Source organism: Lissotriton helveticus, chromosome 5_1 (genome assembly GCF_964261635.1).
Source record: "Lissotriton helveticus chromosome 5_1, aLisHel1.1, whole genome shotgun sequence".
Taxonomy (NCBI): domain Eukaryota; kingdom Metazoa; phylum Chordata; class Amphibia; order Caudata; family Salamandridae; genus Lissotriton; species Lissotriton helveticus.
This window is the reverse complement of record NC_136065.1, coordinates 2,009,761,281-2,009,776,425: the sequence shown is the minus strand read 5'-3', so window position 1 is coordinate 2,009,776,425 and position 15,145 is coordinate 2,009,761,281. Positions and strand designations below refer to the sequence as shown.

Below are 15,145 nucleotides of genomic sequence, written 5' to 3'. Positions count from 1 at the left end.
AGAGGGTTTGGGTATCCCTCCGTATTTGTTGGGTTTGCTTATTAAGTTCCATGAAAGCAACTTTGCTCAGATCAGGTGGGGAGACCAGGGCCAAAAAACATCTCGCATTCCTGTAGATAGGGGTGTCCGCCAGGGTTGTGTGCTAGCCCCCACTCTGTTTTCACTCTATGTTAACGGAGTGGTGGAGCACCTTCTCAAACATCCAGCAGATGCACCCTCCCTGGCGGGCAGAAAAATACCTACCCTCCTATTTGCAGATGACACCCTCCTGATCTCAAAAACCCCGATAGGCCTTCAAACGTTGCTTTCCAGGTTCAAGGACTTTTGTGATTCTAGGGGCCTTGTCATTAATGTAAGCAAAACCAAATTCCTGGTCCTAAACCCCCCTAGGAAGACAGTCAACCCCCCAACCCTAGACTCAGTCCCACTTGAAAGGGTAAAGGAATTTGATTACTTAGGCATCCGACTCTGTGACTCCATGAGTTGGAAGGCTCACCACCAAAAAGTCTTTCTGACTCATAAGAGGGTTACAGGGGCCCTGCTAAAAGAACATCGTGCCTCGTCTCTTAAACCCATTGGTTCGATATTAGATATCTATAGGGCAAGGGTGGTGAGTGCGGCGTTGTATGGGTCGGAATTGTGGGGTGTCAAGAGAGTTGATACTTTGACTCATCTTGAAAACAAATTCCACAAAGATCTCATGAGGCTACCATACAGCACCCCCACACTCCCACTCTTATTAGATGCAGGTACACGCCCAATATGCGAGCAAGCAAGGTTACGTCCCCTCTTACTGCGGGCTCGAATATGGAATGTACCAGAATTGTCGAGTTACGCGGAAGCCCTAAGTGAACTCCTTTCATCCCCTGGCTGGCACAAGGTTGGCTGGCTCATGGAAGTTAAGCGGCTTCTCTGTGAACTGGGCCTTGGAGAGGCTTGGGTCAATAGAACAGCTCCACCCAAACAGATGTTAAAGAAATTATATTGGTCATGGGTGGCAAATGAGAGAATGAGCAATTCTAAATTAGGCAGATCTGTTGTTGAGTTTCTGTTAATCAAGGAGCTCCCCTTTAGAGAATCTTATCTGGACTTGATCCTTAACCCGATGGATAGGTCATTGTATTTTAAATTTAGGGTGGGAGTTCTACCTTTAGGCCAGTGGACAGCAAGCTGGAAGCCACCGCTGCAAACCACACCGTATTGCCCTTTTTGCGATAAAAGGGATGAGTCCATTGCCCATCTAATGTTTGAGTGCCCAGCCTATGTAGCACCTCGGTGCAGATGGCTGAAACCACTATGCAGGAGTCTTGGCACTAGATCGCACTTGGAGGCTCTACGCATCTTAAGATCTGATGCTCGCCCTTTGTTCGCCTGTTGCCTGGCAAAATTCCTGGGTTGGGCATGGCGGATAAGATCCGTGAGGAAATTGTTTCTCCAGTAACATGATCTGCATTGATTTAGTATGTTCTAATAACTTTACGGTAAATGAATTCCTTTTTATGTTATTTTATTGATGGTTACAAGAAATTGAAGAATTGATAAACGGTATAAATTGAATAGAGGGATGAATTGTTAAATTGTATTGTATTTTTAACTGTTTTTGTATTGCAATGCTTTTATGATATGATAAATATATCGAAATAAAGCTATTCAAACAAACTATAACCCGGGTAGGTGGGATTGACTTTATGGAGTAGAGTGGGGAGATCATCCTTGGGTGCTTCTTTCTCCTCTGCCCTGACTCGGGATTGCTGTTATAGAAGCTAGTGAGGGACTCTTCCCTGGATCCTCCCACACCCCATCTCCGTCGCCCCTGAAAGCAGGTAAACGCGACCAGCGATTTCCTGTCCTTGTAGGATTTCATCATAATGCCTTCTAATATCGCCCATGGGCATACACCACGCTTTACAAATATCTGAGAAATATGCCATATAAATGATCTCTTGGATTTCTTGCGCCACTTAATGGGGTGCATCCCCATCACATCAAAATTACATAATCTGGTTGCCCCGAATAATTCTGTGGGGTTTTACTTTGTGCTCGGAGACCGTCAAGTCCAAACTGGATGAAAATACGACATCCGTCCACATAAAAAAAAATCTGCAAGCTGGAATATATCTGGTCTAGGTCTCAATTTCCTGTCTCCTCCCTAGCCCTAAAATACTCTAAAACGTCTACTAAAATGCTGGCGTTGATGCAGGAAAAACACCATTACCCTGTTAGGACCCACCGACTGTTCAGAGGCTCATCCATGTGCCACAATCCACTTAAGGTCTGCAACTCCGTAGGCTTGTGTTTAATTGAAAAAGTTTTAAAAATCAGAACCAACCACCTCTTTTACCCCCTTCCCCAATATAACTAACCATGCCTAAAAAAAGTCCACCGCAGAAGATCACCTTATGTGAAGAACAGGAACAACCTCTTCGATGCCTCAGTTCAAGCAAGTACCCAGGTGACCCCTGCCCTGCAGATACTGCTCTTAAACACAAGGAATCTCAGTCCAACTATTCTACTATTCCTAAATTGCTGTAGTTGGGAAAAGTTCTACCTTTTGATAAACACTTATCTCCCCTCTTTTAGAGAATGCCATGCTAGACCCATCTGACCCCAATAACTGCCTAGGCCTGTGGTTGGGCTGTGTGCAAGCATTCATCCTACCCCTATTTGTGTTGAGTAAAAAATGATTAGCCCATAGCCTTGATAGCAGGGAGCTATGTGATATTTGATGGGGGGATCGATCTCATCCTTGAGCTCAGCCACTAGTTCATACCTTTCGAATACTACTACCTCAAAAGTTAAGTGTCTGCTGTTAGGGTAATTTTGTACAGTCTCTTTAGCAGAGCATGCCTGTGATCAGGATGAAGCCTTTTCTGGGTGTTGTGGAGTTTACTGCCTGCACTGAGGCTCCAACCATGTCCTAGCTGAAGTGTGTGAGGAGTACCGGTGCCTATATTCTTTCAGTTAGTAGCGCAGTGCCTCTAGGGCATGGGTACTCACAAACTTTCTCTCGGGGACCAAATTTACAGTGTGGTTTGTTTCCGAGGGCCGCACTGGTGGGGGCGGGGTCAGTGGGGGAGGGGCGGGGCTAGATCAACAAAAAAACCAATGACCATGAGGTTGATCACAGGTCCCTGCAGCGGATGCCTTCTTCTACTGCGCCACCACACCCGGCATACACACATCTATCTCCCTCCCTGGCTCCCTCTCTCCCTCCCTCGCTCTCCCTCCCTCCCTCGCTCTCCCTCCCTCCCTCGCTCTCCCTCCCTCGCTCTCCCTCCCTCGCTCTCCCTCCCTCGCTCTCCCTCCCTCGCTCTCCCTCCCTCGCTCTCCCTCCCTCGCTCTCCCTCCCTCGCCCTCCCTCGCTCGCCCTCCCTCGCTCTCCCTCCCTCGCTCTCCCTCCCTCGCTCTCCCTCCCTCGCTCTCCCTCCCTCGCTCTCCCTCCCTCGCTCTCCCTCCCTCGCTCTCCCTCCCTCGCTCTCCCTCCCTCGCTCTCCCTCCCTCGCTCTCCCTCCCTTGCTCTCCCTCCCTCGCTCTCCCTCCCTCTCCCTCCCTCGCTCCCTCTTTCTTTCCATCCCTCGCTACCTCGCTCGCTCCCTCTCTCGCTCCCTCTGCCTCCCTCCCTCTGTCTCCCTCCCTCTGTCTCCCTCCCTCTGTCTCCCTCCCTCTGTCTCCCTCCCTCTGTCTCCCTCCCTCTGTCTCCCTCCCTCTGTCTCCCTCCCTCTGTCTCCCTCCCTCTGTCTCCCTCCCTCTGTCTCCCTCCCTCTGTCTCCCTCCCTCTGTCTCCCTCCCACTCCCTCCCCCGCCCACACTCCCCCGCCCACACTCCCCCGCCCACACTCCCCCGCCCACACTCCCCCGCCCACACTCCCCTGCCCACACTCCCCTGCCCACACTCCCCTGCCCACACTCCCCTGCCCACACTCCCCTGCCCACACTCCCCTGCCCACACTCCCCTGCCCACACTCCCCTGCCCACACTCCCTCGCCCACACTCCCTCGCCCACACTCCCTCGCCCACACTCCCTCGCCCACACTCCCTCCCTCGCCCACACTCCCTCCGTCGCCCACACTCCCTCCGTCGCCCTCACTCCCTCCGTCGCCCTCACTCCCTCCGTCGCCCTCACTCCCTCCGTCGCCCTCACTCCCTCCATCGTTCTCCTCTGTCGCCGCCCTCCCTCGGTCTCCCTCTCCCTCCCTTTCCCTCTCCCCTCCCTCTCCCTCCCTCCCTTTCCCTCTCCCCTCTCTCTCCCTCCCTCCCTTTCCCTCTCCCCTTTCTCTCCCTCCCTCCCTTTCCCTCTCCCCTCTCTCTCCCTCCCTCCCTTTCCCTCTCCCCTCTCTCTCCCTCCCTCCCTTTCCCTCTCCCCTCTCTCCCTCCCTCCCTTTCCCTCTCCCCTCTCTCTCCCTCCCTTTCCCTCTCCCCTCTCTCTCCCTCCCTTTCCCTCTCTCTCCCTCCCTCCCTTTCCCTCTCTCTCCCTCCCTCACTTTCCCTCTCTCTCCCTCCCTCACTTTCCCTCTCTCCCTCCCTCCCTCACTTTCCCTCTCTCCCTCCCTCCCTCACTTTCCCTCTCTCCCTCCCTCCCTCACTTTCCCTCCCTCTCTCTCCCTCCCTTTCCCTCTCTCTCTCCCTCCCTCACTTTCCCTCTCTCTCTCTCTCTCCCTCCCTCCCTTTCCCTCTCTCTCTCTCCCTCCATCACTTTCCCTCTCTCTCTCTCTCCCTCCATCCCTTTCCCTCTCTCTCCCTCCCTCCCTTTCCCTCTCTCCCTCTGTCTCCCTCTCTTTCCATCCCTCCCTCTGTCTCTGTCCCTCCACCTCCCTCTGTCATCTCACCCTGCCTGTGTGTCAGCCCCGGGTGAGACAGCTTCCTGACACACACAGCCCCACCCAAGCACTTCACAGGTCCTTAAAGGCCATTTGCATGCTAATGAGGCTGTATTCCACCTCTTCTTAGGCCCCTGCAGCTCCACTCTGGCTAAGTGAGAATCGCCCGCCCCTGGCCCCCATAGAGCAGCAGAGACTCTCAGAGTCGCGCTGCAGCAGACAATCTTTAAAAGAATAAAAATACATTACATACATTGGTAGGATGTCTCCAAGGTCCGCGGGCAGTACTATGAGTATCCATGCTCTAGGGCACCCTCAGACTGGTGCCAGCAGAGTTCATGGTCTTCCTCTAGGCCAGTTGCAAACACCCCTTCACCCAAACATGTGCCCACCACTGGTCGCATCAGCGGCGCTCCTCCTCAGGCAGGCGTTTGCTTCTCCTTGGCATTTGTAGTCTTGAGTCTGACTGCTTTGGGTGGTAAAGGCTTATTGTAGCCCTTCAGCACTTGATGCTACTGTTCCCAGTGGAACTTGCCTTGGGCTAGATTCCAGAACGCTCTATCACAGGTGCATGTGTGGTTATGGTTAAGGAGACACGTCTGGTCCCCAGACCTCTGTCTGTATTTCAGTACAGGTCTCACCCAGTTTTGCAGGCTCAACACATCTGCATCTGACATTCCCCTTCTTCTGAGTAGCATAATTTTTTCAATGATGTTTTTATGCCCCTCCTTAGCATTCAGCTATCTACCCTCGAAGTTGGGCGCAGGTGTTTTCCCTCCCGTCAGGCTACGTGGATCTCTCCCAGGCTATAATCCCAAACCTGGCAAGACGAATTATGTTATGTTATGTTATGTTAATTATATTTTTATAGCGCACTGATGCCCCAGCAAAGGGGCGTCCAGGCGCTCAGACAGGTACTATAACATAACATGCAGAATAAAAAAGAACAGCTATTCAGAAGCAGAAAACAGGAACGTTTTAATAGTACGCCTGAAGATAGACAAATCATTCAAAGCTCGGATGTGCACTGGAAGCGAGTTCCATAGTCCCGCGGCAAGCACCCGAAAAGAGCGACCACCCATTCTGCTGAGTTTAAACCGAGGGCAAATCGCCAGATGCAGAGCCTCTGATCTTAAGGATCTCAGAGGTATGTATGGAGTGAGTAGATTAACAAGAGCCGGCGGTGAGGAAAGTTTCAAGATTTTAAAAGCCAGACAGAGTGCTTTAAACTTAATCCTCTGTCTGACCAGCAAACCAATGGAGAGCAATAATAGTGCCGGAGACAGAGCAATGTCTGGGAAGACCAACAATGGCCCGCGCCGCGGCATTTTGCACCCTCTGGAGTCTGGATACCTCAGCCTGGTTGACCCCTAACATCAGCGCACTTCCATAGTCCAGCCGAGATAATATTGAGGCTTGGACTACGAGCTGCCGAGTAGGAGGGTCAAAGTATTTAAGAACCGGCCTTATGCCTCGCAGTATACTGTAACATGTGGCTGCAACCTTCTTCGTATGCCCAGTGAAGGTGAGCGCAGGATCCAGCCAGATCCCTAAGTTTTTCACTTCTGTTACCGGTATAGGAGTGACGCCCAGTTCTGAAGGCCACCACTGATCTCCCCATAGCTCAGCATGTTTTCCTAGGACCATCACTTCAGTCTTAGTGGCATTCAATTGTAAACAATTGGTACGTAGCCAATTGGCTACTGCTACAAGTCCGGCTCGGAATCTGGGAGCCTCCACATCTGGGTCTCCACTCAGTGTCACCGCTAGCTGTGTGTCGTCAGCATATGAGGTCATCGTCAAACCCCACTGTTTGACGTCTACCGCCAGCGGTTTCACATATAAGTTGAACAGAGTGGGACTCAACGAGGAGCCCTGTGGGACTCCCAGATCCAAGGGGTGGATAGTGGACTGGCAAGGTGGTATAGCCACTTTAAAGGTTCGATCTGATAGAAAAGATCGAAACCACTGAAGAGCGGTTCCCGCGACTCCGGCTTCCTCTAGGCGTTGAATCAGTATGCGATGGGACACAGTATCGAAGGCAGCGCTCAGATCTAATAAAAGGAGCGCTGCCGTACGCCCGGAGTCAAGCACCAGGCGTAAATGCTCGATAATATGGAGCAGGGCGGTCTCGGTACTGTGTCCAGGGCGGAAGCCATTTTGACTAGAGTCCAGTATCTGATTGCGGGCAAGATGGTCAGATAGAATGGAATTGACATGAGCCTCGGTGACTTTAGCAGTCCAGGGCAGAAGAGATATAGGGCGGTAGTTCTCAGGCAGGAGAGGATCTAAATTAGCCTTTTTCAGAACTGGGGTAACCACCGCCTGCTTCCAAGAGGAAGGGACTGTTCCAGTTGATAATGACAGATTGATAAGAGTCAGTATCGGACCACGGCACAGCGGAGAGAGCATACTAATGAGGGCTGGCTTCAGCGGATCCAGAGGAGAACCTGATTTGATCTTGAGGCTAAGTTTGTTAAAAGCCTCCAGAGACAAATCAGGAAGGTGGGTCAAGGTCTCATAACCCACGGAAATAGGGTCAGCTAACTCTGGATCCGGCCGACGCACGTAAAACCCCCGGTATATATTCTGCACTTTCTCCAAGAAAAAAACTGCCAAGTTCTCGCAGTGGGAATCAGTGCAGATCTCTACCGAGGTTGCTCTCTTATTCATAAGGTCTTTTAAGACCTTAAATATTAATTTGGAGGGATTAGTACTGGCTTGAAATTCCCGAGCATAAAATTCGGCCCGAGTTCTACATATTGCTCTGTGATAAGCTCTAAGTTGGGCAAAGTATGCGATTTTCAAAGCCGGATCATAAGATCTCCTGCAATTCCTTTCCGCTTTCCGGCAGGATTTTTTTTGCTCGGCAAGGGACTCATTATACCATGGGCTTGGTACTTTAGAATAGCCTTTCGACCAGCGCAAGGGTATAAGGAAATCGAGAGCATCAGAGATCCATGTGGAAAACATTTGGTAGCCATGCTCCACACTCAGAAGAGGGCTCAAGGGATTCCGCTCTAATAGCCTATAGAAATCCTCCAATTTAAGCTTGTGCCAGTGCCTTTTAAGAACCAGTCTATCCACCGGTTTGAATGGCTTATCATGGATAAGACAAGACACTTCCACCAGCAAATGATCAGTCCATCCTACCGATATCGGGTCAGACACCTTCACCCTCTCGATCGTGGTAAAAAATGGATCAAGGATATGTCCTCCAGTATGAGTGGGAGATGACACAAGCTGGACCAGTTGGAGAGCTTCCAGATCCGCGAGTAAGGTGTTGATGGCTATGGATGACCTATTATCAAAGTGAATATTGAGGTCACCCATGATGTTGAAATTAGCACATCCGGGCGCTAAGGAACTTACAGTATCGGCAAGAGCAGATCTGAAGACTGTATCATTGCCTGGTGGGCGATAGATAAGAATGCCACTAAAAGTGAATTGATGGCTAAAGGCTACTTTAAAAAGGGCACTTTCACAGGCAGGTAACTTAAGTGCTTTCCACTCAGCCGGAAAGCAAGATTTTACCGCCATAGCAATACCACCTCCTCTCGTAGTCCGATTCAGAGTAAAGATCGTATATTCTGAGGGAAAAGTGAGGTTCAAGATGGCGACATCAGAGTCCTGGAGCCAGGTCTCGGTAAGAAAAAAAAGATCGGGGCCTTCTTTTTCGATGAGGTCATGTATAAACTGGTGATGTTTGACCAGCGACCTCACGTTCAAACTCCAAATCCGGAGCCCACAATCCGGAGTAAGCTTACGTTTGGGCGGAGTGATAGCTTCCAAAGAACGGATTTTAGTCGGTCTAGCTACTGACCAACCATTACATGCGCAGGTGTATGGGCCGATTAAAGGGTCCACCAGATCACAAGAGCAGACCTTAGCCCTGTTCCCAATGGCTAACAAGTCTGCCCGATTGTAATGGAGCAGTAGTGGAGCCTGCATGATGTTATAGCAGCTAGTGAACAGAGCCCTGCCACGTCTCGCGCTTCCTCGTCGCTGACGGGCGCAGACGGGCAGGACTCTGGCACGACTCCGGCTAAGCGATGGCGCCCCTTCTGCGCGGGAGAGGAGAGCATTAAATAGGCGATCCAAGCCCAGCGCGAGCGCGAGGACGCTCCAAGATGGCGCCCGTCGATGGAATGAGGAGCCCAAACCAAGATGGCTCCTAGGCAGGACAACCCCCGGGACCCGGACTCGCCAAAACGGCGATGAAGTAGCCTTTTAAATGCGGTAAGAGGGAGGGAGGGGAGCGAAGCCCAGCCTGATCCCGCTTAAAAGCAGGGGAAAGAAGAAATAAAATGAATAAATCAAATAACAAACAGGGCAAGTTAAAAATGCATAAGCGCCAGCAGCAGCGCGTGCGCAGCAGTGCCAGTACCTGTCAAGGCAGAGATGGAAATGAATCCGCCTTAAATAGGCGATCCAAGCCCAGCGCGAGCGCGAGGACGCTCCAAGATGGCGCCCGTCGATGGAATGAGGAGCCCAAACCAAGATGGCTCCTAGGCAGGACAACCCCCGGGACCCGGACTCGCCAAAACGGCGATGAAGTAGCCTTTTAAATGCGGTAAGAGGGAGGGAGGGGAGCGGAGCCCAGCCTGATCCCGCTTAAAAGCAGGGGAAAGAAGAAATAAAATGAATAAATCAAATACCAAACAGGGCAAGTTAAAAATGCATAAGCGCCAGCAGCAGCGCGTGCGCAGCAGTGCCAGTACCTGTCAATTAACTGTCCGTACTTCATCCCTAGAGCGCCAGTGAGTCTCCTGGTTACTTCTGGTTTGGAAATCTTGGCTCACTGATGGGAATTTCTGTCCCATCTTTATACTCCAGTTGCAGACAGACTTGTGTATTCCATTAGTTTAGTTCTGTGACCAGTTCCAGGATGCTCAGTAGCTTTGTGTTTTACAGTGACTGGATCAGTTGTGGTCTCAGTCAAAAGTTGGCATAGGGAGGTGGAGTGGACCTAGAAGTCTCTTGCAGGAGAAATCCAAAACCAGGCCACTAAAGATATGTGGGCTGTCCCGGTCACCTAGCTGTCAAACAGTGGGGGATAAAGAGGATTGCCCTAACAAAAAGAACAAACTGCCAAGAAAGGGCACAGTAATATTCTCTGACCTCAAAGGAATCCACGTTCTCCTATCCTAAACCTTCTCCTGTCTGGCCTAGTACAAAGATATGTGGAATGCCTGAAAAGGCCCTCTAGTGCACATCGGCTGAATTTGTGTGTTTTTTCCTGCTTCTCCATCTTGGGTACCACTGGATTTGACTAAATTCAAAATGGAAGCCATTGTGGTAGGGACACATTCTGAATACATGCTTCATGCACACTTGTGACTCACTTTAGAAGTATACATGCACTACTTTCCTTGCATACAGCTGGGTGAAGGGCCTGGTTTTAGGGACTGGCAGACTATTTAAATAGATTTCAGTAGGCTTTCTCCTTAGCAGGTGACCAGTCCCAAAAAAGCCTTCCGTGTTTATTATAATAGCTATCACTGCCACCACTGTTCTCTACAGTTCAGCGAGGTGACCGCCTCACTCGTACAAGTAGCTGCACCCATGTGTCCCCCTCTGACCAGAGCCCAGCTGTTGGCCTCATTCATTGTCAAAACAGGCCTCTGCACAAGGACATGATTCGGGTGTATACCAAGGTGGAGGGAGGGTGAACACTGGGCAGGGTGGCACAGTCTCCAGAAACGGCCCAAACAATTTAGCAAAAACATTTGAAAAAACATGTGGATCTTCTGCAGCGTGATGTGTTGATATGAATGCAATGCTCAATAATTGTTATGGTGCATGTGATGTGATTTGGCATCGCTTTGCAACTCTGTGGCTTTAGTGCCTTATGTGAATGATGGTGAGAGGATTCTGCCTAGTGGGCTATTGAGTAGAACTATTTACAGGTGAGGCTGGAGATGGTGTGTGACGACGTTGGCTTTATCGTGCCGCTGGGATGTCTGATTGCACAAATAAGTTATCAGATTTATAATTGCTTGCATGTGGTAAAGGTTGTGTGTATTTATCTATATTTATTTGCAATTTTGTACAGCGCGAACAAGACCTGCCATCATCACAGTGTGTGTTACATGGGTACAGGAAGCCAAATGGAATACTTTAAATGAATGTGCCATATAATATATATGGTCCTACACCGCCACCTGAACAGGGAAGTGTATCACACTGGTGTAGAGAAACACATGGCATATACAAGAAATAAACTTACCCTGACATTTCACCTTTGAGAATTCATCAAGTTTTAGTCTTCCACATTGCACAACACCATGGGGTATTTACAAATGTACGAGTTAAGGTTTCTCCTTAGGTTTTATCCAGACCAGCCCTTTTTTTTTTGTTGGGACAATTGAATTTGAAGACTTGTCGGTTTTCAGAGTAAGCAATGTCATACATTGCTAATTCCGTAGCTCGGATACTTTGCAGGCCAGCTTGAATAACTTTCTGACTCCTATATGAAACAATTTGAGAATGAATACAGGCTGTGTTTGAAGGGTGAATAGCCCCAGAAAAACCATTCTTCAAAACCAGAATTGCTTGGATTCATTAGAGTGGTGTTGGGGTGGTGCGTACTGATGGTGAGTATTCTCCTGTGGTTGTCCAGTGTCAGTGCGCTTTTTTTTCCGCTGTGTAAGATGAATAACACATTTGTTTGTTATTAATTTGAAAGTCTGTTTCAAATAAAATAGACTGTTTGTAAATCTTGATTGTACGATTACCTAAAATCCTTTACAAAGAACGGTCTCTAGTGCGACATAAAAGCAGAGGTAAAGTATAAAACTTGGTAATTAAAACCTATATGAAAGTAATTTATAAAATCATAAGACTGTATTAAAAACATAATGTTTAGAGCCCAAACGAAATAGGCAGTTTATGTGCATACGAGGACAATATAAAAAACACATTTGAAGCCCAAGCAAGGTTGGCAGCATTAGAATGTGCTAGGGCCAAGTATTATAGGTGCAGCAGATAGCTCCAAAATTTTATTCTAGGGACGGGTGTTTTAGGCCACAACCAGGCATGCATAAAGTTGTAAAGTGCTTGGGCGTTCAATTTTAAGCCATAGACAGACACGCACAAGGCTGTAAAGTGCGTGAGTGTGCGGAGACTAAGAAACCAGAAGCGCTGAAACATCCAAGGAGCATTAAAGTGCTGCGTGTGTACGTGCAGCCATAGGCTTCCATGATCCTAAAGTGTAGGATTAATGCATAAATGCATGTGGTGCCAAATCCTATCCAAGGCCCCTTTCAAAATGATATACAATGAAGTGCAGAATCCTAAAGTGCAAGAAAAATGCATAAATCTGTGTGACACCCGTCCATGCAGGAGACCCCACCAGAGGGAGTATGCAAGAGGTACATGAGGCATGAGATGCGAAGTTAGACCCACGCAATTGTCCCTTGAAGTGCAAGCTTCATGCGTGGGGATGTGCGCTTCCAGGTCCTAGAGTGCAAGCTACGTGTGTGAAGCCATTCCGTGCCAATTCATGTACGGTACCACCCAGGAAAATGTTTCTACAACAATGGATGTTCGGCAGCGTATGCTTTGCTTGCTATTGCCTTCAGTTCACGCTCCATTCATAAAATCCTTTCTGCTTCTGCGTAATACTTGCCAATTTGTGCGAGGTCCATTGGCACCGCAGTTGTATAGATGCATGTTAGGGCCTATTTGCAAATTCTCGTGCCATTTAGCAAGAAACATTGTTCTGAGGTATTATCGCCTCTGATGTGACCAGGCTGGGCAGCAGCAGACCATATGCTTGTCTAATTCTGTGTGGTACTGGCACAAGCAACATTCCTTTTTTACTGGCGATGTATTTTCAGTGGCCCCATAATTCCACATTCCAATGACCCCGGCCCATTTAATCCCTGGACCAGTAAGCTGCTGTGGGGCCCGTCCGAACATTTGCTCCTCTGTGACTGCCTTACATTGGGCCGTGGGGTCTTTCCAAACATTTATCAGTGACTACTCTGCTTGCGTGCTGTGGAGGCTGTGGAGGCTGATTGAACCCTTACACCTCGATATCATCCTATATCCACCCCACGCAGAACTGGAGCCGGCAAATGGGCCTTTTCCTACTACAGTCCTAAAGGCCGAAACAACTATTGCTGCACATCAGAATCGCCTTTTCAATTCCTCAAGAAGTTGAAGCTGTAGACTTGACTCTTCTAATAGGCTCCAGCAACTGAGTCCTGACAGAGTTGTGCTAGGAAACCCTACAAATACCCAAAACCTGACAGTGCTGTGGAGGAGAGAAGGCTTACAAAACAGTCCCTCATTGTTGACTGCTACACCTGGCGCTGTGAAGAGTTTCACGCAGATCTGCCCCACCTGATGCTGTGGGGCTCTCCACACGGCCACTGTTCAGTAAGTGCCCCTCAGGGTGCAGTAGGAGCGCTGCAAACATTTTAGTCTCTGTAACCTCCACACCAGTGCTTGAAATGGAAAAATAGAAGTGTGGGTAATCTGTACCGGAGTTGAGAAGTGCCGGTACAATTAAAAGTATTACATTTCTCTGGAGAAGTGCCGGTAGCCCTTACAAAATGCAAAAGTGCCGGTACTCGGTACCGGACCCATTTAAAGCACTGCTCCACACCATCCCAACATGGTGCTGTTGTCTGGCTTCCTTCAAAATTTGCACGCGCACTTGGTCTCTTTGTCACTACCCTTCACCATTCTGTGGCCTCTTACACTCGCCCCTTCCTCCGCTTGTCGCTCATGCCTGGCCTCTTTCTCTGGGCCCGTTCTAGCTTTTTCCACCCTTCTGGTCTTTCTCTCCGAGTCCCTTGGTGTTCGCCTCTCCTTTCCTGTCCGTACTTCCATAATCACCTCCCCCTTCAGTGCGGTCTAAAAATACTTTGCCATGCATTGGGGGTGTTTTGTACATGGCCTCTTGGCTGTCTGTCGGCGTCTGCCTGTCTTCCAGGCTCGCCCTGGAGGCATTACTGTGTTTTGAACATGGCCTCTTGGCTGCCTGCACCTGCCTGTCTTCCAGGCTCGCCCTGGAGGCATTGCTGTGTTTGGTACATGGCCTCTTGGCTGCCTGCACCTGCCTGTCTTCCAGGCTTGCCGTGAAGGCATTACTGTGTTTTGTACATTACCTCTTGGCTGCCTGCACCTGCCTGTCTTCCAGGCTCGCCCTGGAGGCATTGCTGTGTTTTGTACATGGCTCTTGGCTGCCTGCACCTGCCTGTCTTCCAGGCTTGCCGTGGAGGCATTACTGTGTTATGTACATGGCCTCTTGGCTGCCTGTCTTCCAGGCTCGCCCTGGAGTTATTGCTGTGTTTTGTACATGGCTCTTGGCTGCCTGTGCCTGCCTGTCTTCCAGGCTTGCCGTGGAGGCATTACTGTGTTATGTACATGGCTTTTTGGCTGTCTGCGCCTGCCTGTCTTCCAGGCTCGCCCTGGAGGCATTGCTGTGTTTTGTACATGGCTCTTGGCTGCCTGCGCTGCCTGTATTCAAGGCTCGCCGTGGAGTCATTGCTGTGTTTTGTACATGGCCTCTTGCCTGCCTGTGCCAGCCTATCTTCTAGGCTCGCCCTGGAGGCATTGCTGAGACTATCTTCCAGTCTCGCCGTGGAGGCATTACTGTGTTATGTACATGGCCTCTTGGCTGCCTGTCTTCCAGGCTCGCCGTGGAGGCATTACTGTGTTTTGTACATGGCCTATTGGCTGTCTGCGCCTGCCTGCCTTCCAGGCTCGCCGTGGAGGCATTACTGTGTTTTGTTCATGGCTCTTGGCTGTCTGCGCCTGCCTGTCTTCAAAGCTCGCCGTGTCCCCTCTGTGGCAGACAAGGATGCACTTTGGTCCCTCTTCGCCCCCCCTGAAATCGGTCTTAAACTCAGCAGCCCGTTTCATCTATGGGGCTAAAAGAAGCGACCACATTACACCGCTGCTATCCTCCCTTCGTTGGCTTCCCATCGAGGCTAGAGCTATCTACAAGACTGCCTGTATCACCCACAAAGCCTTGCACTCCTCCTCTCCTCGCTACCTGTCGAATAAACTGAAACTCTCCGGAGGCTCTAGACCATCTCGGAATGCGGAAAATCTTCTGCTTGAACCCCCCACTTTCAAGAAGGAAAGATCGATGGCCCAATCCTTTTCAGGCAACGCAGTGAGAATCTGGAACTCACTCCCACCTCCGCTCCGGACTACCTCCTCCTCTCAGGCCTTCAAACTGGACCTTAAAGTTCTCCTCCTCCAAAGACCCCTCCAAGTCTAACTCACACCCTTGCCTCCGTCTGAAGGAGGACCTCCCATTATTGGAAAGTCTATTGGCCAGTGTTATGGTACCTCCTCCCCAGTGTGTT

At 50.0% G+C, this 15,145-nt stretch overlaps 1 protein-coding gene across 1 annotated transcript in view; it reads left to right on the top strand.

Annotated features, from left to right (window-relative positions):
* The window catches only part of MGAT1 (alpha-1,3-mannosyl-glycoprotein 2-beta-N-acetylglucosaminyltransferase), a 283,501-nt gene that overhangs the window by 185,508 nt on the left and 82,848 nt on the right, over positions 1–15,145 (top strand). The window lies entirely within an intron of this gene.